Here is a 23,822-nt window from a genome sequence, read left to right as displayed (position 1 = left end):
CATTATGTCTATAGAAAATAAGGTTGCATGTTTGACAGTGTCTACTTACAGTAGATTTTCCATTTTGCCCTGGAATTAACTAAAACACAGTATCTTTTTTCTTTTTTGATTTTTATAATCTTAAATTGTTATAAGAGAACAGAAAGGAAGCAATTTCTGTACAGCAAATGTTTTGTTATTCAACAGATGCATTAGTCTTCTTGGGGTGGTAAAAAAAGGTGTGTTTGTATAAATCTAATAGCCTTATCTGTCTTGATTTTTGCCCTGTGTGTTCTGCCGAATCCAGAGAGGTTGCCAAAACTGCTAGGTAATTTATTTAGATGCTGTGTGATGAATGAGTGTGTGCAGAATTCAGGAACTACCTTAACATTTCCATTATGTAATATACCTTGCTAAACCATGCTAGTAGTATTCTGCTGTTGGAAATTTTAGTTTTTATGTAAACAGAGAGTGTGCAAAAAGTAATGTATATTGATGAAGCTACTAAAATAATCCTACTTCTGTTCTTAATGCCTTGTCCTTCATTGCCCTTGTGAGATGAGCTAAAGCAGGGATGTCCAACCTTTGTGCATGAGGGACAGCACAAGATGTTTTTAACTCTGTTGTGAGTTGATGATAAATGTTATTGATTATAATGTGTGTATCACACAGCCTTGTTTAACCTGCAATATATATTTTACACCTGAAGTGACCATCCTGTATGAAGTGTTGCTAGGTTACAAAAAGATCACGGACCTCATTCCATAGGTAAATACACTGACTCCTTTGCAAAATCCCCCTTCTGCACTGCAGTATGTACTGTATTTCTCACAACTGAAAGATTAAATCTTATTTTGCTAGACAAATGTTTCTCATTTGTGAGTATTCAGGGCAGCCTAACAGGTCAGAGAGAGATGATTTATTTATTCTTCCCTGTAACTCACAACATAATGATCCACTCACTGAATGTAACCCACAAAACAGTGGTTAACCCATTCCTGCCTGTAAATTACAGACAATTTAATACCAGAATCTAACAGAACAATTATTACTCTCCTTGCTGACAATAACAGACATCACTGATTGATCCCTTTGCTTCTAACAACACAAATCAGTTATTAACTGCTTTGTTGCACCTTAATTACAAACAGTAGCACACAGAACAGTGATAAAACCCTTTGCTGCCAGTAACACACATCAGAGATTATCCCCTTGGTTACCAACACAGAAAAGAATAGTTAGGCTACCAAAAACACAGAAAAGTTTAACCATTATAGCAACATAGAAAGGTTTTTTTTTTTTTGCTTTTCTTCAGTGCAGATGTTTAATATTTGTGCTGTCTAAATTGACTTATTTGTTATAGTCCTGTCTCATTAGTTGTTTTAACTTCTCTGCATCTGGTTTGCAAACCACAAATGAATATTGTGTTATTTCAAGTTGACATAGTTTGCTTGAGGCAGCAGTGTTTGTTTGGCCTCCACCCATTACACATCAGCTTAGACTGACTGTACATTTCTAGAGATCTGAAACTTTTTACATAATTGTGTACACTTTGTTAGGTGCTTTTCAACCTCTTAAAAATAAAAGCTTAGATCACTTAAACTAGGGAAAATGAGTGAGTGAAACATATATCACAGGTTTTAAGAAAAAAATGTTTAATAACTTTTTTAATATGGAATAATAAGAAAATCTAAACATTAACAGGTGATTGATACAAATAAAACAAAGAGGCACCCAGACAGTTTATATTCTGGTAGTTCATTATGAGATTATTTTTTGTATTTAGTGTTAATTTCTAGCCTGATGAGTTTCTGTCAGTCGCTCCCATAGTACAGACATTCACATGTCAAAATGCACTTAAAATGGACACAACATGCAACCGAGTACATAAACTAGTTAGCCTTTAACCCCTTCACTACTGAGCACTGACATGCAAGTACAAAAAGAAAGTAATATGTTAGAGCATTTTTAATATTGCACTACTGTTTGCAAAGAGGGTAAACACATAGTTAAAGTCAGATCTTGACCAGCAATGCACTACTAAGAGTTCTCTGAACACATCTGGTGAGCCAATAGCAAGAGGCTAATGTGTGCAGCCATCAATCACCAGCTACCTCCTAGTAGCGCATTGCTATTCCTGAGCCTACCTAGGTATGGTTTTCAACAAAGAATACCAAGAGAACTAAGTAAATTTTGATAACAGAGGTAAATTTAAATATATTAAAATAGCATTTTCAACCTAACCCATGAAAGTTTAATTTTGCCTTTTATGGCCCTTTTAAATTATATGAAAAGGGGGCAAAATAAATAATGATAGTATATTGCAACATTTTCTACTTTTTTTTTTGTTTTTTTTTCTGGCTACACAAAATTAAACATTCAAAATGGAATTCATTTTTACGTCCCTTTAATTCCAAAGCTAATTTAAATACACTTTTACATTTTTTAAATTACCTTTAAAATTCTCTGTAATTGAAGGGACATTGGACTTATTAACTTTCATGCATTACTTCCAAAACCCTAGGAGGATTGTAGTAAGGGGAGCATTTAAATATTCATTTTTCATTAAACTTACTTTATTAACTTGGCCTCTAGCCAGTCTCTTTCTATGTCATATTTTTTTTTTTAAACTAAACTAAACAGGTGCTACAGCCAATCAGAGTCCTCTGTGGCCTAGCTGTTCCCAGTGCACGACACAGCCACTGAGATAAAAAAATGTCTTGGACACTAGGGCCTCTATAACACCCTCAGCCTATTTTTGAAAAACAAAGCAGCTTAGTCTACTTAATTTTTGTTTTTATTCACCAATGTATTGGAATGACTTCCAGCTTCTAACATTCTATGATGCTAGCTGGCTCCTACCTGATGGATGTTTTGTTTTCCTGTGCTATAACCTGTTTGCTTTTGTGTCTGAAACTTCCTGTTCCTTACATATTCCCACCCCTCCTTTCTTCACAAGTACCCATAAGAAAAATGCATTGGTGGGGAGTAAGAAACTGAAACTAGTATGTCAGTTCAGACGGTATAAAATACCAGCATGTTTTAAAACTCATCTTTCAAATGGATGACAGAATGTTTTTGAGTGCAATGTCCCTTTAAGTTACTTATAGTAGTACAGATAACAAAATGGGATTTTTACATTGTTTACAGCTCCTTTTTTTCTATTGTAATGTACAGGACTCTGATTTGTAGGATTCAAGATAGATGTATGAGTTCTGTTACACTTGCTTTAGGCAACCTTAGGCATATTGTGAGGTTTTTTTCTGGCTATATCTTTAGTAGACTGATATTAAAATCATATATAAATCTGACACTATGAGCATGCATAATAAGTGGACAGGGAGATGTTGTAAGTGAATTAAAGGGACATGAAACCCAATTTTTTTTCTTTCATGATTTAGAAAGAGCATGCAATTTTAAAAAAACTTTCTAATTTACTTCTATTATCTAATTTACTTCATTCTTTTAAAATCCTTTGCTGAAAATCACATCTAGATATGCTAAGTAGCTGCTGATTGGTGGCTGCACATAGATGCCTTGTATGATTGACTCAACCATGTGCATTGATACTTCTTCAACAAAGGATATTCAAAGACTGAAGCAAATTAGATAATAGAAGTTAATTGGAATGCTGTTTCAAATTGTATTCTCTACCTGAATCATGAAATAATTTTTTTGGGTTTAGTGTCCCTTTAAGAGTTGTGCTCTGGATGAATACAGGGTGTTTCTCACTAAAAACTCAGACCTTTCACCATTATTTCTTTAGTGAATCTTACTTGCAGATAATACACTGTTTTTTTTAAAAAAAATTGTTTTGTTTATCAGAAAAAAAAATCTAGAAATCAGGGCTGTTTAGCAACCAACATTGTGAAAGAATTTCATCATTTTCTTTAAAGGGACAATATTATACACAATTTACACACTCTTATTCACTGGAACATGTAATTTTTGCATTTCTGAGCCTCGCTAACTATATGTTTAAAGGGACATATTGCTCAAATATTTTATCTCATGTATGTGAAAGATTGACAGTTAAACAGTTATTTGCATGAAAAAAATGTTGAGCAGAAGCTGGTTAAATGTAAAGGGAAACTTACAGTAGTACATGATTATGTACAACTGAGTCTTGTGACTGCTCACTGGTTAACAGGGACAAATCCCACTGAAAAAAATGGTTTTATACATTACAGGATCACTATTTTTTCATACAACAAAAATACCTTAACATATTTTGGAACATTCTGTTTTAGACAGACGGGAAAACAATGTATCATGTCTCTTTAACTCCTGCAAAACAGTTAAACACATAGGCATTGCAGCTCCTTAGCAGAACACAGCTGGTGAGCAAATCAGTAGTGTGACTTGAAATCTCTGGCCGTGTTCTGCTTTGGAGCTGCAGTCCTTGCTGCTTCCAAGCTGTACTTTATCTCTGTGTTTAACCTAAACCCACTTTTGGCGTAGTTTCCATTGAGGTGGTAAAGTTTTTGGAAACTGTTGGTAAAAACATTTATCTCCATTAAAGTCTATGGAGCATTTTTATGTTAAAACCAGTTTCCAAACTTTACCACTTCAATGGAAACAAGGCCTTATTTGGTTAAATACATTGGCCCATTTCTCTTGTAAACTAGTATCTCCTTTAACCCCTTAATGACCACAGCACTTTTCCATTTTCTGTCTGTTTGGGACCAAGGCTATTTTTACATTTTTGTGGTGTTTGTGTTTAGCTGTAATTTTCCTCTTGCTCATTTACTGTACCCACACATATTATATACCGTTTTTCTCGCCATTAAATGGACTTTCTAAATATACCATTATTTTCATCATATCTTATAATTTACTATAAAAAAATTTATAAAATATGAGGAAAAATGGAAAAAAACACACTTTTTCTAACTTTGACCCCAAAAATCTGTTACATATCTACAACCACCAAAAAAACACCCATGCTAAATAGTTTCTAAATTTTGTCCTGAGTTTAGAAATACCCAATGTTTACATCTTCTTTGCTTTTTTTGCAAGTTATAGGGCCATAAATACAAGTAGCACTTTGCTATTTCCAAACCATTTTTTTTCAAAATTGGCGCTAGTTACATTAGAACACTAATATCTTTCAGGAATCGCTGAATATCCCTTGACATGTATATATTTTTTTTTTAGTAGACATCCCAAAGTATTGATCTAGGCCAATTTTGGTATATTACATTCCACCATTCCCCCGCCAAATGCGATCAAATACAAAAAATCGTTCACTTTTTCACAAATTTTTTCACAAACTTTCGGTGTCTCACTGAAATTATTTACAAACAGCTTGTGCAATTATGGCATAAATGGTTGTAAATTCTTCTCTGGGATCCCCTTTGTTCAGAAATAGCAGACATATATAGCTTTGGCGTTGCTTTTTGGTAATTAGAAGGTCGCTAAATGCCACTGCGCACCACACGTGTATTATGCCCAGCAGTTAAGGGGTTAATTAGGGAGCTTTTAGGGAGCTTGTAGGGTTAATTTTAGCTTTAGTGTAGTGTAGTAGACATCCCTAAGTATTGATCTAGGCCAATTTTGGTATATTTCATGCCACCATTTCACCGCCAAATGCGATCAAATTAAAAAAAAAAGTTACATTTTTCACAATTTTAGGTTTCTCACTGAAAACATTTACAAACAGTTTGTGCAATTATGGTACAAATGGTTGTAAATGCTTCTCTGGGATCCCCTTTGTTCAGAAATAGCAGCCATATATGGCTTTGGCATTGCTTTTTGGTAATTAGAAGGCCACTAAATGCCGCTGCGCAGCACACGTGTATTATGCCCAGCAGTGCAGGGGTTAATTAGGGAGCTTGTAGGGAGCTTGTATGTTTAATTTTAGCTTTAGTATAGTGTAGTACACAACCCAAAGTATTGATCTAGGCCCATTTTGGTATATTTCATGCCACCATTTTACCGCCAAATGCGATCAAATTAAAAAAAAAAAGTTACATTTTTCACAATTTTAGGTTTCTCACTGAAAACATTTACAAACAGTTTGTGCAATTATGGTACAAATGGTTGTAAATGCTTCTCTGGGATCTCCTTTGTTCAGAAATAGCAGACATATATGACTTTGGCGTTGCTTTCTGGTAATTAGAACACCGCTAAATGCTGCTGCGCCTCACACGTGTATTATGGCTAGCAGTGAAGGGGTTAATTAGGGAGTTTGTAGGGAGCTTGCAGGGTTAATTTTAGCTTTAGTGTAGAGATCAGCCTCCCACCTGAGAGATCCCACCCCCTGATCCCTCCCAAACAGCTCCCTTCCCTCCCCCACCCCACAATTGTCCCCGCCATCTTAAGTACTGGCAGAAAGTCTGCCAGTACTAAAATAAAAGAATTTTTTTTAGCATATTTACATATGCTACTGTGTAGGATCCCCCCCTTAGCCCCCAACCTCCCTGATCCCCCCCAAAACCGCTCTCTAACCCTCCCCTCTGCCTTATTGGGGGCCATCTTGGGTACTGGCAGCTGTCTGCCAGTACCCAGTTTGCAAAAAAATATGTTTTATTTTATTTTTTACCCGGTTTTTCTGTAGTGTAGCTTCCCCCTCCCCACAGCCCAACACCCACCACCTAACTGATTTATTTTTTTCGTTTGATTTATTTATTTTATGCAATTTTTTTATCATTTTCCTACAATTTTTGTTTCTGTAGTGTAGCGGTTCCCACCCGCTCCCTCCCCGTGCACGCGCCCGCCCCCGCCCTCCCGTGCGCGCCCCCTGGCCTCCCCGCCCACGATCCCGCCCCCCTCCACATCACGAAGGGCCATCGATGGCCGGCTCCCACCCACCAACGCTATAAGCCACCGATCTCCGGTGCAGAGAGGGCCACAGAGTGGCTCTCTCTGCACCGGATGGCTTAAAACGGTTATTGCAGGATGCCTCCATATCGAGGCATCACTGCAATAACCGGAAAGCAGCTGGAAGTGAGCAGGATCGCTTCCAGCTGCTTTCCACACCGAGGACGTGCAGGGTACGTTCTCAGGCGTTAACTGCCTTTTTTTTTGAGGACGTACCCTGCATGTCCTCGGTCGTTAAGGGGTTAAAGTTGATGGAGGTATTTTATGTTACCACCAGTTTACAACAGCAATGCAAACTAAGCCATAGTTATTTAGATTCTATAATGCATATATGACAACATGGTCTAACATATGAAACCTGTAATATTTACATGTGCCCATGGCTCCGGATGATTTTACATAAAAAAATTAGGGGTTGGACATTTTAGGATTACTATTTTCAGCAATTTGCAGTATTTTGAAAACCTAGGTTACAGCATTTGCTTTTTGGACTTTCTAGAATGAGTGGGACAAAAATATTTTTACACAAAAGCTACAGGTGTTTAAAGGGACAGTGAAGTACAATTTAAACTTTAATGATTCAGATGGAGTATTCAGTTTTAAACGACTTTCCAATTTACTTTTGTTATCTATTTGCTTTGTTCTGTATGAATCCTATGTTTGAAAAGTAAACATAAGTAGAACAGTAATGCTGCTAGAAGCTGATTGGTAACTGCACATATATGCCTCTTGGCATTGGCCCACATGATGTGTTCAGCTAGCTGCCAGTAGTGCATTGCTACTCTTTCAACAACGGATACAAAGAGAATGAAGCAAATTTGATAATAGAAGTAAATTGTAAAGTTGTTTAAAATTGTACGCTTTATCTGAATCACAAAAGAAACATTTTGGGTTTCATGTCCCTTTTAATGCCCAAATAACTTTGCATGATACACACTCTGAGGGTTTATCAGATGTCAGATAAAAGAAAATGCTGATAATTGATTGGTCGATTTTCCACACCGGACACTAAATATTCATCTAATAGGTCTTTCCCGAAAGTATACATGTTCTCCAATTCATTAGCTTACTCAGGTAATTATTGTACCCCTGTACTGAGGCCATAAACAGCCTCTACTTTAGCATAGTATTTTTTCATATAAAAATTATCTTTTCCGGTATTGCATGGATTATATTTATAAACTTAACAGAATTATTGTTTAGGAATATATCCAGACTCCAGAGTCTATCATTTATTGAAAAATAAAAGGTAATACATATGGAGATTCCAGCTAATAACAGGTTGTAGAGCAGCTTTTAACAAGTTGACTTGACCACCCTTAGAGAGAAAACTATACAAGTGCAATATTCTTATCAGGGGTGTGGAAATTTAAAAAAATTAAAGATAGTTGCATCTCTCTTCCATAAACCCCATTTCGTTTTCAAGCAGCAGTAAAATTGGCAACTTTAAGAGGGCATCATTGCAATTGTATCCGGGCTCTCATCTTACGGTCATGCTAGGAAAGTTAGTCTTTCTTTTGCTGTCTGCATTATGTGAGATGCCTGCAGATATTGCATGTTATGAAATAATGGCAAGAAGGCACATTAAATGCATGAGGTCTTTGGATTCCAGCCATGTTTCCTCTGGGATCCGTGTCTTGAAATAGTATTGATCAGGTTCATTTTCTAAGTCATCATTCATTGAGACCTGATGCTCTGCCCGGAATTCCTATGCTACATTTGTAGTGTACATTATATTCCGCTAAAATCTGTGTTAATTTAAAATAAACTAATCTCTTTATTTTCTTTGATCATCCATTCTGATATCTCCATTAGTGTGTCTGTGATATATTGTCAGTGATGTGAATGAGAACAAACTAAATGTCCACAGGCAAAACCATCACAAAAAATGCTTAAACTCTGTATGTCATCATTTCATTGGCTTTAGTATGTTAGATTGTTTGCTTCTTGTCTATGTGCTATATTGTGTAGATGTCTGTATATAGTAATGTGGGGAGTGTACTTGCAATTTTGTAGAAAATACAATGAAATAGTTAAGAGAGAGAGAATCTTTATAAGATTTGAACTCTAATTTGGTTGTAGTGGTCTCTAATTAGGCAGGTGTCTTTTTAAAGGGCCATTATAGTTGGAAATTGCATGCTCTGATAAGTTAGAGCATGTCATTTTAAGACTATCGACCCTGCAGTACTGGGTTTTTAACCCCTGCAAAGGGGTTAAACACCATAGAAGTGCCGCTCTGGACCCGCAGAGCACTGCAGGTCTCGATCGAAACTCGCCACTGATCCAGTTAGCAACGCTAGTTACACGACTCAAATGTGCATTGAATTAGCTTTCTGCTCAGGACCAGAAGTGCACCACGAGTCCCGAGTGGTACTTCTACTGTGTGTTTAACCCTTTTGAAGGGGTTAAACTCACTTTACTGCAGGGTCGATAGTATTAAAATGACATGTGCTAACGGATTAGAGCATGTCATTTTCCAACTATAATGGTGCTTTAATGCACCTGAATATGTTGTCCATATTACAAGATAACACAATTTTACACATTATCTATTAGACATGTGCATTCAGATACGTCCTTAGGATCCAAATGCAGAAGAAGGTGGCTGCTTGTGCCATTCGGCTCTTTTTCGGAGCTGGATTTATTCTTGTGGAAGTGCAAAACGCTAAGATCTATGCAAACCCAGATCTTAGTGTGTTGAAACATATTATATTATATATATATATATATATATATATATATATATATATATATATATATATATATATATATATATATATATATTGTTTAGCAGAAATAGCTAGTAATTATGAGAAGTTCTCACTTTTTCGCTCCCATAAAAAGGTTTTATTTGTACATGTTGAAATTAGAGTAACACGATTTTAGATCTTATAGTTTTTATAAAAATATATTGGCCTAACTATTGCCATGAACATACAGTATCTACCAATACTGGAACTATCAAAGGTTAACAAAATATTTTGGGGTTCAAACATATCTTGGGACCCTTGTCAAGTGTACCTCATTAGGCTGTACTGTGGGCATTGTGGCTCATATACCTTCTTATAAGAGACTGAAAGCATCAAACTGTAAATGTTGTCACTAGCCAAAAACACAAGCTTGCTGATATTGTCCAGGCTGACTTATGTGTTGTTTTTACTTTATATTATATTTATTAATGGTTCAGTAACTATATGTGCTATTCTGTTTGGAAACTCACAAATAAACGTGAAAGCCCTGGGCTCTGAAGCTGTTGCACATGGGTGCATTTATCCATGTACACCTGTCAGGTCTGAGCTGCAGCTTGAGTAGCAAACCTACGAAGCTGACAGCTAGAAATCTGAGGTATCTCCGCTTGGCAAATTTGGAAGAAGTGAATGTCAGTGGTTTGTCATTTGGTATTTGAATATGAACAGCATCCCCCCCCCCCAATACTTAAGATAATTCTGTATGCTACATCTGACCCAGTACTGTGATTTTCTCTGGCTTCATGTTTTTTTTAAATTTATTTCACATTGATTCATTTACAGTAGCTTTAATAGTGAATTCTGATCTAGTTGATCTTTTGCAGACCATTCCAGAATGTCAGTTGCGCAGTACCATGTTGCGGACCTGAAATGGTTTCATTGCCCTCTCTGAAAGCTATTGATGTTGTTTACAGAAACGTTTTGTATGTGCCCATGTGTATTTTTTTATGTTTTAACCTTGCCAGTTGCATAGTAGCATAGCTTTTAGTTTTTTAGTTTTCTAAATCCAGTAACAATCTCCTGGGACTTTGTCCTGTGGAAATTTTCTGGTTCAGCAGCACTGAAGCATATGACAGACCCTGTCCACGTCATCACATGTTTGTATAGCTGAGAGGTGCGTAAAGTGCCAGGATTATTCTGCGCTGCAGAAATCCAAGTCTATCCTAAGATCTTAAACAATCAATATAAATACAATAAAATAATATACCCTAAATTGATGATATGTCAGATAGTGTATATTATATGCATATATCGTATTTATTGCATGCATGAATAGTTTACATTTAATGAGATATGTACTTTAAAACAATCAGAATTAAGGCTTATGGCCCATATCCGTAAAAATAAATGCTTGAAAAAGTAGTCTAATTCAGGAAAGCTCAATGAGCTAATAAGTTCATACACTTTGTTAGCTTTTCTTTTGTTTCAGGAGTCAGGTTGTCTCTGGCCAAAAGCCAATTAGTTGCTTTTGAAATATCACATTGTCTGACATTTCATTTTGCATTAAAGGGACAGTAAACATTACTAAAACCTTCTATGCAATAAAATCATTTGACACCAATATCCATAATAACGTCTGAACTAGTATTGAAATCTGAATTTTTAAACCTATATTTTACTATAATCAGTCCTGTACCTAAGGTGTCCCTAGCTGTCCCTCCTTGCAGTGTTTTTTTTTTTTTTTTCATCAAGTAACGGTCAGCTCTAAATCTGTTTTCACTTGTGTACTATAGTGGCTCAGCGGCTCGATTTATCAAAACCCTACGGCTGCAAGTTCTCACAAGAACTTGCTCGCTGTAATTTAACAAGCAGCGGTCACAAGACCGCCGCTTCCCTAACCTCTTCGCCACCTCTAAGGTGGCGAAATTCAATCTCCACGGTCTAGTCAGACCGAGGAGATTGACAGCTCCTGCCCGCGCGTGATTGGCTGTGCGCAGGCAGGGGTGGGATTGCACACAAGCGCAAAATTGCACTTGTGTGCAATGGTGATTACCTGCGGGTAAATTCGCCCCGCCACAGGCGAGCTGAGGCATACAGGGACGCGTATATGCTTTGATAAATCTAGCCCTCTCTGAGTGTGCTCTTAACCTAAAGTTTGAGGTGATCAGTTTTCTTACAGTTGGTACATTTTTTTTTTTTTAATAGCATTTACCTCAAGTTTAAAGGGACACTAAAGTCAAAATGTTTCTTTTATTCAGATAGAGCATGCAATTAAAAATTGTACAATCACCAAGTACATAATATAAAAACAATACAATAGCACTTAATCTAAATCTCAAATGAGCAGCAGATTATTTTCTGACAAATTTAAAATCTCTTATATTTCCCTGCTCCCTATATCGTGTGATAGCGTTCATCCAATCACAAGCTCATATACTTATGCAGTGTGAACTGTTGCACATGCTCATTAGGAGCTGGTGCCTCAGAAAAGTGTAAATCTAAAATTGAATTCTACTGTATTTAATTGTCTTATAAATTACAATTCTCAAGTACTGTTTTTGGATGCCTAGCTATAACAGACAAAGCACAATTATTACTAAAAACAAACAAGAGATGTTAATTTATTTCTACAGGAAAAATCAAAAAGAGAAATTGAGTGTTAAAAAGTAGATAAAGGGAAACTTATTGAAAGTGTATAAAAACAACATAGTATTGCATACAGCACTCAAAGGTGTTCCAAAAAAGTACATAAGAGCTGAGTGTTTTTCACAGTGACCTCAAACATTCATTTCTGGCCACTGTACTTAGTTGATGATTACCAATATTTTTCATTTTTTCAAAGAAAATATTGTTGGAAATAAAAGAAAACTATAAATACTAGCAGATATTTTTTCTTTTCTTCAAACATTCTTGACAGTTAAAGGGACATAAAACCCAAACTTTTTATTTCATGATTCGGATTAGTACATACGGTTTTAAACAACTTTCCAAAATAGAGGCGTACCTCAGAGATATTGCGGGTTCGGTTCCAGACCACTGCAATAAAGCGAATATAGTAATAAAGTCACACTATTTGTTTTTTTGTTTCCCAATGCATATAAAAGTTATATTTACACTATAGTGTAGTCTATTAAGTGTGCAATAGCTTTATGTTTAAAAAGACAATGTTTATACAGTATCTTAATTAAAAAAAAATGCTAATCATCATTTGAGCCTTCAGCGAGTCCTAATCATTTTGCTGGTGGTGTGTATACATAGGTTTGTATATATTATTTGTGTGTATATATGTTTATTTATATGTGTATTTGTTTGTTTATATGTGTATATATGTTTATATTGTTATATATGTTTATATTGTTATATATGTTTTATATATGTTTATTTATATGTGTATATGTGTTTATGTATATATGTGTATATATGTTTATTTATATGTGTATATATGTGTATATATGTTTTATATATGTTTATTTATATGTGTATATATGTTTATGTATATATGTGTATATATGTTTATTTATATGTGTATATATGTTTTATATATGTTTATTTATATGTGTATATATGTGTATATATGTTTTATATAAGTTTATTTATATGTGTATATGTGTTGGAGAAATAGCACCGATAGACTTGCTCCACACAGGCTTGCCACAAACTTTCAATTTGTAAAAAGAGCATTATCTGTGAAGCGCAATGAAGCGAAGGGAGGTGTGCCTGTACTTCTGTTATCAAATTTTCTTCATTTTCTTGTCATCCTTTTGTTGAAAACCAGGAAGGTAAGTTTAGGAGTGTACATGTGTCTGCAGCACTATATAGCAGCAATTTTGCAACATTGTTATACATTAGCAGGAGCACTAGATGTTTCAGACATGTGCACGCTGCCTATCTAGATACCTCACAAAGAATAACATGAGAACGAAGCAAATTTTGATAGAGAATACAATTTTTAAAACGTTTCTAATTTACTTCTACTATCTGAATCATCATGTTCATTTAAAATTGATTTCCTATTTATTCTTAGAAAGTAAAGTATTAATGAAGTCTGGTTCTGTCCCATTTCATTAGTGACTCTTTCAATTTAATCCCAGTTCTTATATTTCAGTCCTGCATTTATATAATTGTTTGTAAGTGTACTTTTAAAATGTACAGTATTTTAGAAAGGTAAAAAATATTATTTTAATAGTGTAGAAAAACATTGATTTTAATGTCTTATAACAATATCATTTGAGAACTGTTTAGTGAGAAAAGTTATCATTTATTTGTAAAATAGAATTTGGCAATTCAAAGGGATTTCTTTCAGTGCGTCCATTACAGCAATATAAACAAATTGCTTAAAATATTCTGATATCAAACATATAAGGCAGGGTTTCCCAGAAAACGTCCATAACCGCCCCCACAGGGTTTTGTGTGGCCCTCTATTTAAAGGGATATAAAACCCACCATTTTTCTTTCATGAGTCACATATAGCATTTTTTTCCAATTAACTTTTATCTAATTGGCTTTATTCTCTTGATATCCTTTTTTGAGAAGAATACCTAGGTAGGCTCAGGAGCAGCGATGCACTACTGGGAGATTGCATCCCTCTTTCTATTGGCTCTCCTGATGTGTTCAGCTAGCTCCCAGTAGTGCATTGCTGTTCCTTTAACATAGTGAATGAAGCACATGACATTTGATAATAGAAGTAAACTAGCAAGTTGCTTAAAATTGTGTGCTTTATATGAATCTTAAAAGAGAAAAATTGGGGTTTCATGTCCCTTTTTATTCATGGAATTTGCATTTCCATTTTACTTTTATTATTTCATTTGCTTCTTTCTCTTGTTATCCTTTGAAGTGTTTTTCTTTGTAAGCTCAGGAGCAGCAAAAAACCTAGGTTCTAGCTATATGTGTGTATGTATGTATGTGTATATATATATATATATATATATATATATATATATTAAAGTAAAATTAACTGCAACATCCAGAAAATTGAATTTTTAAACTTTGAAACAAAGTTCTGACTCCGGAGGGTAAACGTTCATGAACCAATAGGTTAGCAGAAAACCACATATGACCGCTCAAAAAACTGATCAAAGTAATACTGATCCAGCAGAATTCCCCCTATACACGCTCTGTGCATTAACAATAAACTACAGCATATTTATTCACAGCTCTAGAGAACAGCAGGGTTGTACATATTTTAACCACACACAGGTATTGGGTAATAATCAGGGGGAAACCGTGTTCCCAGGAGGCACTACCGCCTCAACTCACCACCACACGGGTGCACCGATTAACCTCTCGTCTGGTGTGTGTATTCAGCGTCCCTTAGACATCAAATCCCCAGAGCTGACTTGATTCAAAATGCTGCAGCGTCTTCGGCAGAGCGTCCCACTATGCGGGAGGGGGTGTGTTCCAATCCTCTCACACCATGTGGTATCCGTGGACCAATCGAAAAGAGGGTCTGTACTGCTTGGAAAAACCTCCGTGAACTTTGGAGCTTAGAGTCCTTAGACCGTTGCTGCAGCCCAGTTAAAAGTACACAGCCAAGAAAAGGATTGTGCAGACAACGGTCAATATGGATAAAACTTAATCTTTATTGTGCAAAACATAAAAGCATTCCAGGGGTCAGCACAAGCACACAACAGCACGAATGTCCGCTAACATGTTTCGGCCCTCAGGCCGTAATCATAGCCTGAGGGCCGAAACATGTTAGCGGACATTCGTGCTGTTGTGTGCTTGTGCTGACCCCTGGAATGCTTTTATGTTTTGCACAATAAAGATTAAGTTTTATCCATATTGACCGTTGTCTGCACAATCCTTTTCTTGGCTATATATATATCACTCTCACTCTCTCCTTCCTGATAAACAGGATTGGAACTGGATTTGATTCAGTCTAGGCGGATATTCACTGTATCTAGACCCGTGCAGACCCCCTAAATTGATATAACTTCAAAACCTTATAGAGAGAGTCACAAACCACAGTAGAGCAGCGCTATATGAGATACTGTGTAAAGTTGGGGGATTTTTGCACACGGAGTAAACCCCTATATTCTATTCCTAGTAAATGGCTTGGTATTTAGTCAGAGACCAAAAAACAGTTGCACACATGTTCAATCATCGCAAACAAATTTATTTACAAACCACAGCAATGTTCACTGGAAAGGTCATATGCATCCTATCTACACCGTAATACTACTACCACTGCAGTGGATATGGATATTACATAGAACTAAATGTAACTGTTGGGTCTAATATGTTTAATTAACAACGATAAACCTTAGATGTTAATAAGCAGAGTACCACATAACGTGTATAAAACCATACACTTATTCATAACATTTTGACATACGACCTGATATTAAGGTGATATTAAGTCCTCCTTAGGCTGTGAAGTTCTTAGTATATCCTGGCCACAGCCTAGATACACCACATATATCAAATTTAGTTCGCTAGATTTACGAGGTAAAGACGTCCTCTGCAACTAGCTCGACAAAGAGTAACTTTGTAGCAAACCAGGTTTCGTTGTATTGTTAGAACCTACGATAGGTGCCGCTTGTCAGGAACTGCGGTCAGCAAATAATCCCGGGTAATTATTTCCAAAGCTTTCTTAACATGCCGGGACAACCTCCTCGGACACTCAGAGCTTGAAAAAAACTTTTTGGATCCTTCCGGATTTGCAGCGGCCACATAGCAAAAACTGCTAACAGTCACTGGTTCGGGTATTAGCAATGAGGTTTACTTGTAAAGTCGGGACAGGTACTTCCGACATAATTACTTCTTTATGCTTCCACTAATCAAAGACGTGTCACCTTTGCTCTTAGGGACCTCGTCTAATGTGGTTTGTGACTCTCTCTATAAGGGTTTGAAGATATATATATATATATATATATATATATATATATATATATATATATATATATATATATATATATATATATATATATATATATATATATATATATATATATATATATACATACACATGATACCAAGAAAATGAAGCACTTTTTATAATAGAAGTTAACTGGAAAGTTGTTTAAAATTGTATGTTCTATCTAAATCATGAAATTAAAAATGTTGGGTGTCATGTCCCTTTTGCACTCATTGGTTGTTTTAATGACATCTATATAGCACCTTATTTGGTTTTCTAAATATACTTAACCTTTTAACGCCGTTAGGACATTGTATTCCGTCCGAATTTTGCTGGACTTTAGCGCCGAATACAACGTCCTAACCGCTTGGCTTTCCTGAAGCCACTGGTGCTTCCCTAATGGGATCGCGTTCTGGAGGGCATGCCTAGCATCATAGTGACGACCCCCTGACACAACCCCATCATTGAAATCTTGTGATAATGTGCAAGATTGCAAGATTTCAATTTTGTTTACATCGGAACAGTCGTTCTGATGTAGACACGTTAACCCCAGCACGATAAGGGTTAATTTGATACCTGTTAACATTAAATAAACAGATTTTAAATTATTTGCTGCATGAGTGCTCCTGTATCTTGCTACAGTTTATGTCCATATGTGTATTGTATTACTTATTGACAAACTGTAAAGTATATTGGTCAATACTGAGTGCCATATGTATTGTCTTGGAAATAAGACCGCAAAGGTACATAATGTTGATCCACATGGGTATGTTTTGTTGAAGGAGCAACAATGCACTACTGGGATTAATCTTAACACATCTTGTGAACCAATTACATGAGACATATATGTTCAACAACCAATCAGCAGCTAGATCCCAGTGGTGCATTGCTGCTCCCAAGCCTACCTAGGCATGTTTTTCAACAAAGGATCCCAAGTGAAGAGAGTGAATTTGGTAATAGAAGTAAATTAGAAAGTTGTTTTAAATTGAATGGTTTATCTGAATCATGGAAGAAAAAAATTTGGTTTCATGTCTCTTCAAATATGTTTTACATTCAGGATACTTAGCTTTCGTTGCAGTTTAACGTGATTGTAAACTTTAATGAATTAAAGCCCAGGATCAAAAAATGATCTTAAAAACAGGGGCACTTTAATTCATTAAAGTTTACAAAGGTGCTTATTTTTTAACATACTTACCTTTTGTGTTATGGTAAACATAACGCTGATCCTCCGCCTGCATCTGGTTTCCTCCAATTGTTGCGTGGCCCACGAGCTGGACGCCAAAGGGGGCATGCAATGATTGGAGGAAGCCAGATTCGTCATCCATATGCTAAAGAAAGCAGTTCCTGTGGGCAGAGGATCGGCATTATGTTTACCATAACGCAAAGGTAAGTATTTTAAAAAATAAGCGTCTTTGTAAAATTTAATAAATTAAAGTGCCCATGTTTTTAAGATTATTATTTGATCCTGGGCTTTAATTCATTAAAGTTTTTAAAATCACTTTAACAACTAGAGATTCTAAAGCACACCAAAATCATCTATTTCCAGTCTCAGCAGGTCAAGATATTTATTTTCTTCTCAAAACCCATATTGATCTTTTAATTGGTTGGAATTGAAAGCTACTTTGTTTCTGAAGGTTCTCTCTCTTCATTATTTAATTACCATAGATTGGGAGCAACCAGCTGGCAGTTTAGAGTTTATCACATTTTCCTTATTTAATTGCCTTTCAGTATATATCTCCATTACATTCCGGTTTGCAACAGAATTTCTATAACTATATCAACTGTCGGTGAGAGTCCTATACAGCAGCAGTTACAGGCAGACAGTAGGATACAGTAATAGAATTTGAATTCTGTTTGATTTAGAATGATCTTGCAGACATTAATCACAATCAATTAAGACACAATCAATTGGTGCAGCTGTGCATATCTCTGCTGTGATCGTTGGGAAATATCTTTAAAGAGAAAGCAGAACATAGAAACATAGATATTGACGGCAGATAAGAGCCATAGGCCCAGCAAGTCTGCCCGATATTACCTAACAGTATAAACGTATCGAGTTTGTAGGATAGCCTTATGCTTGTCCCATGCATTTTTAAAGTCCCCCACATTGTTTGTCGCTACTACCTCTTGAGGAAGTTTATTCCATAAATCAATAACTCTTTTTGTAAATAAGTGCTTCCTCAAATTACTCCTGAATCTACTACCCTTCAGCTTGAGATCATGACCCCTTGTTCTTGAATTTTCCATTTTATGTAAAATACCCACAGACTCAGTTTTACTGAACCCTTTAATGTACTTGAAAGTTGCTATCATATCACCTCTTTCCCTTCTCTCCTCTAAGCTATACATATTTAGGTCATTGAGCCTATCCTGGTAAGTTTTATTCTTTAGACCATGTACCATTTTGGTAGCCCTCCTTTGCACAGATTTAAGTTTGTTAATATCCTTCTGAAGATATGGCCCCCAGAACTGCACACAATACTCAAGATGAGGCCTAACTAATGATCTATAAAGTGGCATAAGAACCTTACTATTTCTGCTGCAAATACCTCTACCAATACATCCAAGCATTCTGCTAGCCTTACTCGCTGCATTACTACATTGTTTACTAAGTTTTAAACAATTACCCAACCTTCTTAGAGAATTGCCCAACCTAAGTGAATTACAAATCAATCCCTGCTGTACTCCTCAGGTGCTATATATTTGTCAGATAAAAAACAAATTTAAATGGAAATCCATTGTAGTTATTTATGCAGCTTTTTAAAATTAATAAAGTAATTGAATTTGAGTAAAAATGTATATTTCTTTAAATTTCTAGATTTTCCAGACTATTTCTTTTATACCGTGGATGGAATTGTAACTTGCCGATCCACAATATTTTAAAGATAAACCTCCCTTCCCACACAAACTGGCACCTTGTAGAGTTTGATATTCGTTTTAATATGCAGATTTTGAAGCTAAGTTTGACAGCAGCCATATGTCTCTCACACACGTATGAAATCTGTTATTTGAGTTGTGTATACCACCTAGGCTGAGCGGCTTTTTCACAAATTTTATATGAATATTTTGAGAAATCATGGCTGCTAACAGGTTGATTCTCCATCTATTTTAGGAAGTAAAATTTTGCCCTGAATGATCAACGGGTCGCCTATGTAGAGTTGTTCCAGTGCTCACTATGTTCACTATTGGTCTCTGTGTAAGATTTTTTCACAGTTTATCTGTTACAGGGTTTGACCAATCACGGGAACCATCAGACTTTAACCTTTTCTCCTAATTGTTTTTTTCTTCTGTTAAGTGTGATCAGTCCACGGGTCATCATTACTTCTGGGATATTACTCCTCCCCAACAGGAAGTGCAAGAGGATTCACCCAGCAGAGCTGCATATAGCTCCTCCCCTCTACGTCACTCCCAGTCATTCTCTTGCACCCAACGACTAGATAGGATGTGTGAGAGGACTATGGTGATTATACTTAGTTTTATATCTTCAATCAAAAGTTTGTTATTTTAAAATAGCACCGGAGTGTGTTATTATCTCTCTGGCAGAGTTTGAAGAAGAATCTACCAGAGTTTTTGTTATGATTTTAGCCGGAGTAGTTAAGATCATATTGCTGTTTCTCGGCCATCTGAGGAGAGGTAAACTTCAGATCAGGGGACAGCGGGCAGATGAATCTGCATAGAGGTATGTAGCAGTTTTTATTTTCTGACAATGGAATTGATGAGAAAATCCTGCCATACCGATATAATGTCATGTATGTATACTTTACACTTCAGTATTCTGGGGAATGGTACTTCACTAGAATTACACTGTAAGAAATACATAAAGCTGTTTAATAACTAGAGATTATGTTTAACGTTTTTGCTGGAATGTAAAATCGTTTTCATTTACTGAGGTACTGAGTGAATAAATGTTTGGGCACTATTTTTCCACTTGGCAGTTGCTTAATCTGTTTTTCTGACAGTTTCTGTTCTCCCTCACTGCTGTGTGTGAGGGGGAGGGGCCGTTTTTTTGGCGCTTTTACTGCATCAAATATTTCAGTCAGCAACTCATTGTATTCCCTGCATGATCCGGTTCATCTCTACAGAGCTCAGGGGTCTTCAAAACTTATTTTGAGGGAGGTAATTTCTCTCAGCAGAGCTGTGAGAATTATAGTTTGACTGAGATAAAAAACGTTTATTCTGTAATTTGTTTCCTGCTTTCAGAATTTGTTATCTTTGCTAATGGGATTAAACCTTTGCTAAAGTTGTGTTGTTTACAAGGATTGAGGCTATAACTGTTTCAATTTATTAATTTTCAACTGTCATAGATCTTCTGTGCTTCTTAAAGGCACAGTACGTTTTAATATTATTCTAATTGAATTGTATTTCCAAGTTGCAAGTTTATTTGCTAGTGTGTTAAACATGTCTGATTCAGAGGATGATACCTGTGTCATTTGTTGCAATGCCAAAGTGGAGCCCAATAGAAATTTATGTACTAACTGTATTGATGCTACTTTAAATAAAAGTCAATCTGTACAAATTGAACAAATTTCACCAAACAACGAGGGGAGAGTTATGCCGACTAACTCGCCTCACGTGTCAGTACCTACATCTCCCGCTCAGAGGGAGGTGCGTGATATTGTAGCGCCGAGTACATCTGGGCGGCCATTACAAATCACATTACAGGATATGGCTACTGTTATGACTGAGGTTTTGGCTAAATTACCAGAACTAAGAGGTAAGCGTGATCACTCTGGGGTGAGAACAGAGTGCGCTGATAATATTAGGGCCATGTCAGACACTGCGTCACAGGTGGCAGAACATGAGGACGGAGAACTTCATTCTGTGGGTGACGGTTCTGATCCAAACAGACTGGATTCAGATATTTCAAATTTTAAATTTAAACTGGAAAACCTCCGTGTATTACTAGGGGAGGTGTTAGCGGCTCTGAATGATTGTAACACAGTTGCAATACCAGAGAAAATGTGTAGGTTGGATAAATATTTTGCGGTACCGACGAGTACTGAGGTTTTTCCTATACCTAAGAGACTTACTGAAATTGTTACTAAGGAGTGGGATAGACCCGGTGTGCCGTTCTCACCCCCTCCGATATTTAGAAAAATGTTTCCAATAGACGCCACCACAAGGGACTTATGGCAAACGGTCCCTAAGGTGGAGGGAGCAGTTTCTACCTTAGCTAAGCGTACCACTATCCCGGTGGAGGATAGCTGTGCTTTTTCAGATCCAATGGATAAAAAGTTAGAGGGTTACCTTAAGAAAATGTTTGTTCAACAAGGTTTTATATTGCAACCCCTTGCATGCATTGCGCCGATCACGGCTGCAGCGGCATTCTGGATTGAGTCTCTGGAAGAGAACATTGGCTCAGCTACTCTGGACGACATTACGGACAGGCTTAGAGTCCTTAAACTAGCTAATTCATTCATTTCGGAGGCCGTAGTACATCTTACTAAACTTACGGCGAAGAATTCAGGATTCGCCATTCAGGCACGCAGGGCGCTGTGGCTAAAATCCTGGTCAGCTGATGTTACTTCTAAGTCTAAATTGCTTAATATACCTTTCAAAGGGCAGACCTTATTCGGGCCCGGGTTGAAAGAGATTATCGCTGACATTACAGGAGGTAAAGGCCATGCCCTGCCTCAGGACAAAGCCAAGACTAGACAGCCTAATTTTCGTTCCTTTCGTAATTTCAAAGCTGGAGCAGCATCAACTTCCTCTGCACCAAAACAGGAAGGAGCTGTTGCTCGCTACAGACAAGGCTGGAAACCTAACCAGTCCTGGAACAAGGGCAAGCAGACTAGGAAACCTGCTGCCCCTAAGACAGCATGAATTGAGGGCCCCCGATCCGGGATCGGATCTAGTGGGGGGCAGACTTTCTCTCTTCGCCCAGGCTTGGGCAAGAGATGTTCAGGATCCCTGGGCGCTAGAGATAATATCTCAGGGATACCTTCTGGACTTCAAATACTCTCCTCCAAGAGAGAGATTTCATCTGTCAAGATTGTCAACAATCCAGACAAAGAAAGAGGCGTTTCTACGCTGCGTACAAGAGCTCTTGTTAATGGGAGTAATCCATCCAGTTCCACGATCGGAACAGGGACAGGGGTTTTACTCAAATCTGTTTGTGGTTCCCAAAAAAGAGGGAACTTTCAGACCAATCCTGGACTTAAAGATCCTAAACAAATTCCTAAGAGTTCCATCGTTCAAGATGGAGACTATTCGGACAATTTTACCTATGATCCAAGAGGGTCAGTACATGACCACTGTAGATTTAAAAGATACTTACCTTCACATACCGATTCACAAAGATCATTATCGGTACCTAAGGTTTGCCTTCCTAGACAGGCATTACCAGTTTGTGGCTCTTCCATTCGGATTGGCTACAGCTCCAAGAATCTTCACAAAGGTTCTGGGTGCTCTTCTGGCGGTACTAAGACCGCGGGGAATCTCGGTAGCTCCATACCTAGACGACATTCTGATACAAGCTTCAAGCTTTCAAACTGCCAAGTCTCATACAGAGTTGGTGCTGGCATTTCTAAGTTCACATGGATGGAAGGTGAACGAAAAGAAAAGTTCACTCGTTCCACTCACAAGAGTTCCCTTCCTGGGGACTCTTATAGATTCTGTAGAAATGAAGATTTACCTGACAGAGGACAGGCTAACAAGACTTCAAAGTGCTTGCCGCACCCTTCATTCCATTCAACACCCGTCAGTGGCTCAATGCATGGAGGTAATCGGCTTAATGGTAGCGGCAATGGACATAGTACCCTTTGCACGCTTACACCTCAGACCACTGCAACTGTGCATGCTAAGTCAGTGGAATGGGGATTACTCAGACTTATCCCCTTCTCTGAATCTGGATCAAGAGACCAGAAATTCTCTTCTATGGTGGCTTTCTCGGCCACATCTGTCCAGGGGGATGCCATTCAGCAGACCAGACTGGACAATTGTAACAACAGACGCCAGCCTTCTAGGTTGGGGTGGCGTCTGGAATTCTCTGAAGGCTCAGGGACAATGGAGTCAGGAGGAGAGTCTCCTGCCAATAAACATTCTGGAATTGAAAGCAGTTCTCAATGCCCTCCTGGCTTGGCCCCAGTTGACAACTCGGGGGTTCATCAGGTTTCAGTCGGACAACATCACGACTGTAGCTTACATCAACCATCAGGGAGGGACAAGAAGCTCCCTAGCTATGATGGAAGTATCAAAGATAATTCTCTGGGCAGAGTCTCACTCTTGCCACCTGTCAGCAATCCACATCCCGGGAGTGGAGAACTGGGAGGCGGATTTCTTAAGTCGTCAGACTTTTCATCCGGGGGAGTGGGAACTTCATCCGGAGGTCTTTGCCCAAATACTTTGACGTTGGGGCAAACCAGAGATAGATCTCATGGCGTCTCGACAGAACGCCAAGCTTCCTCGTTACGGGTCCAGATCCAGGGATCCAGGAGCAGTCCTGATAGATGCTCTGACAGCACCTTGGGACTTCAGGA

General features: G+C 37.3%; 1 protein-coding gene across 1 annotated transcript in view; it reads left to right on the top strand.

Moving 5' to 3' along the window:
- Positions 1 to 23,822, top strand: part of LOC128644699 (hyccin 2) — a gene marked incomplete in the record, with an annotated part of 276,864 nt that overhangs the window by 1,045 nt on the left and 251,997 nt on the right.

This window comes from Bombina bombina, unplaced genomic scaffold (genome assembly GCF_027579735.1).
Source record: "Bombina bombina isolate aBomBom1 unplaced genomic scaffold, aBomBom1.pri scaffold_450, whole genome shotgun sequence".
NCBI lineage: Eukaryota > Metazoa > Chordata > Amphibia > Anura > Bombinatoridae > Bombina > Bombina bombina.
This window is presented reverse-complemented; position numbering and strand designations above follow the sequence as displayed.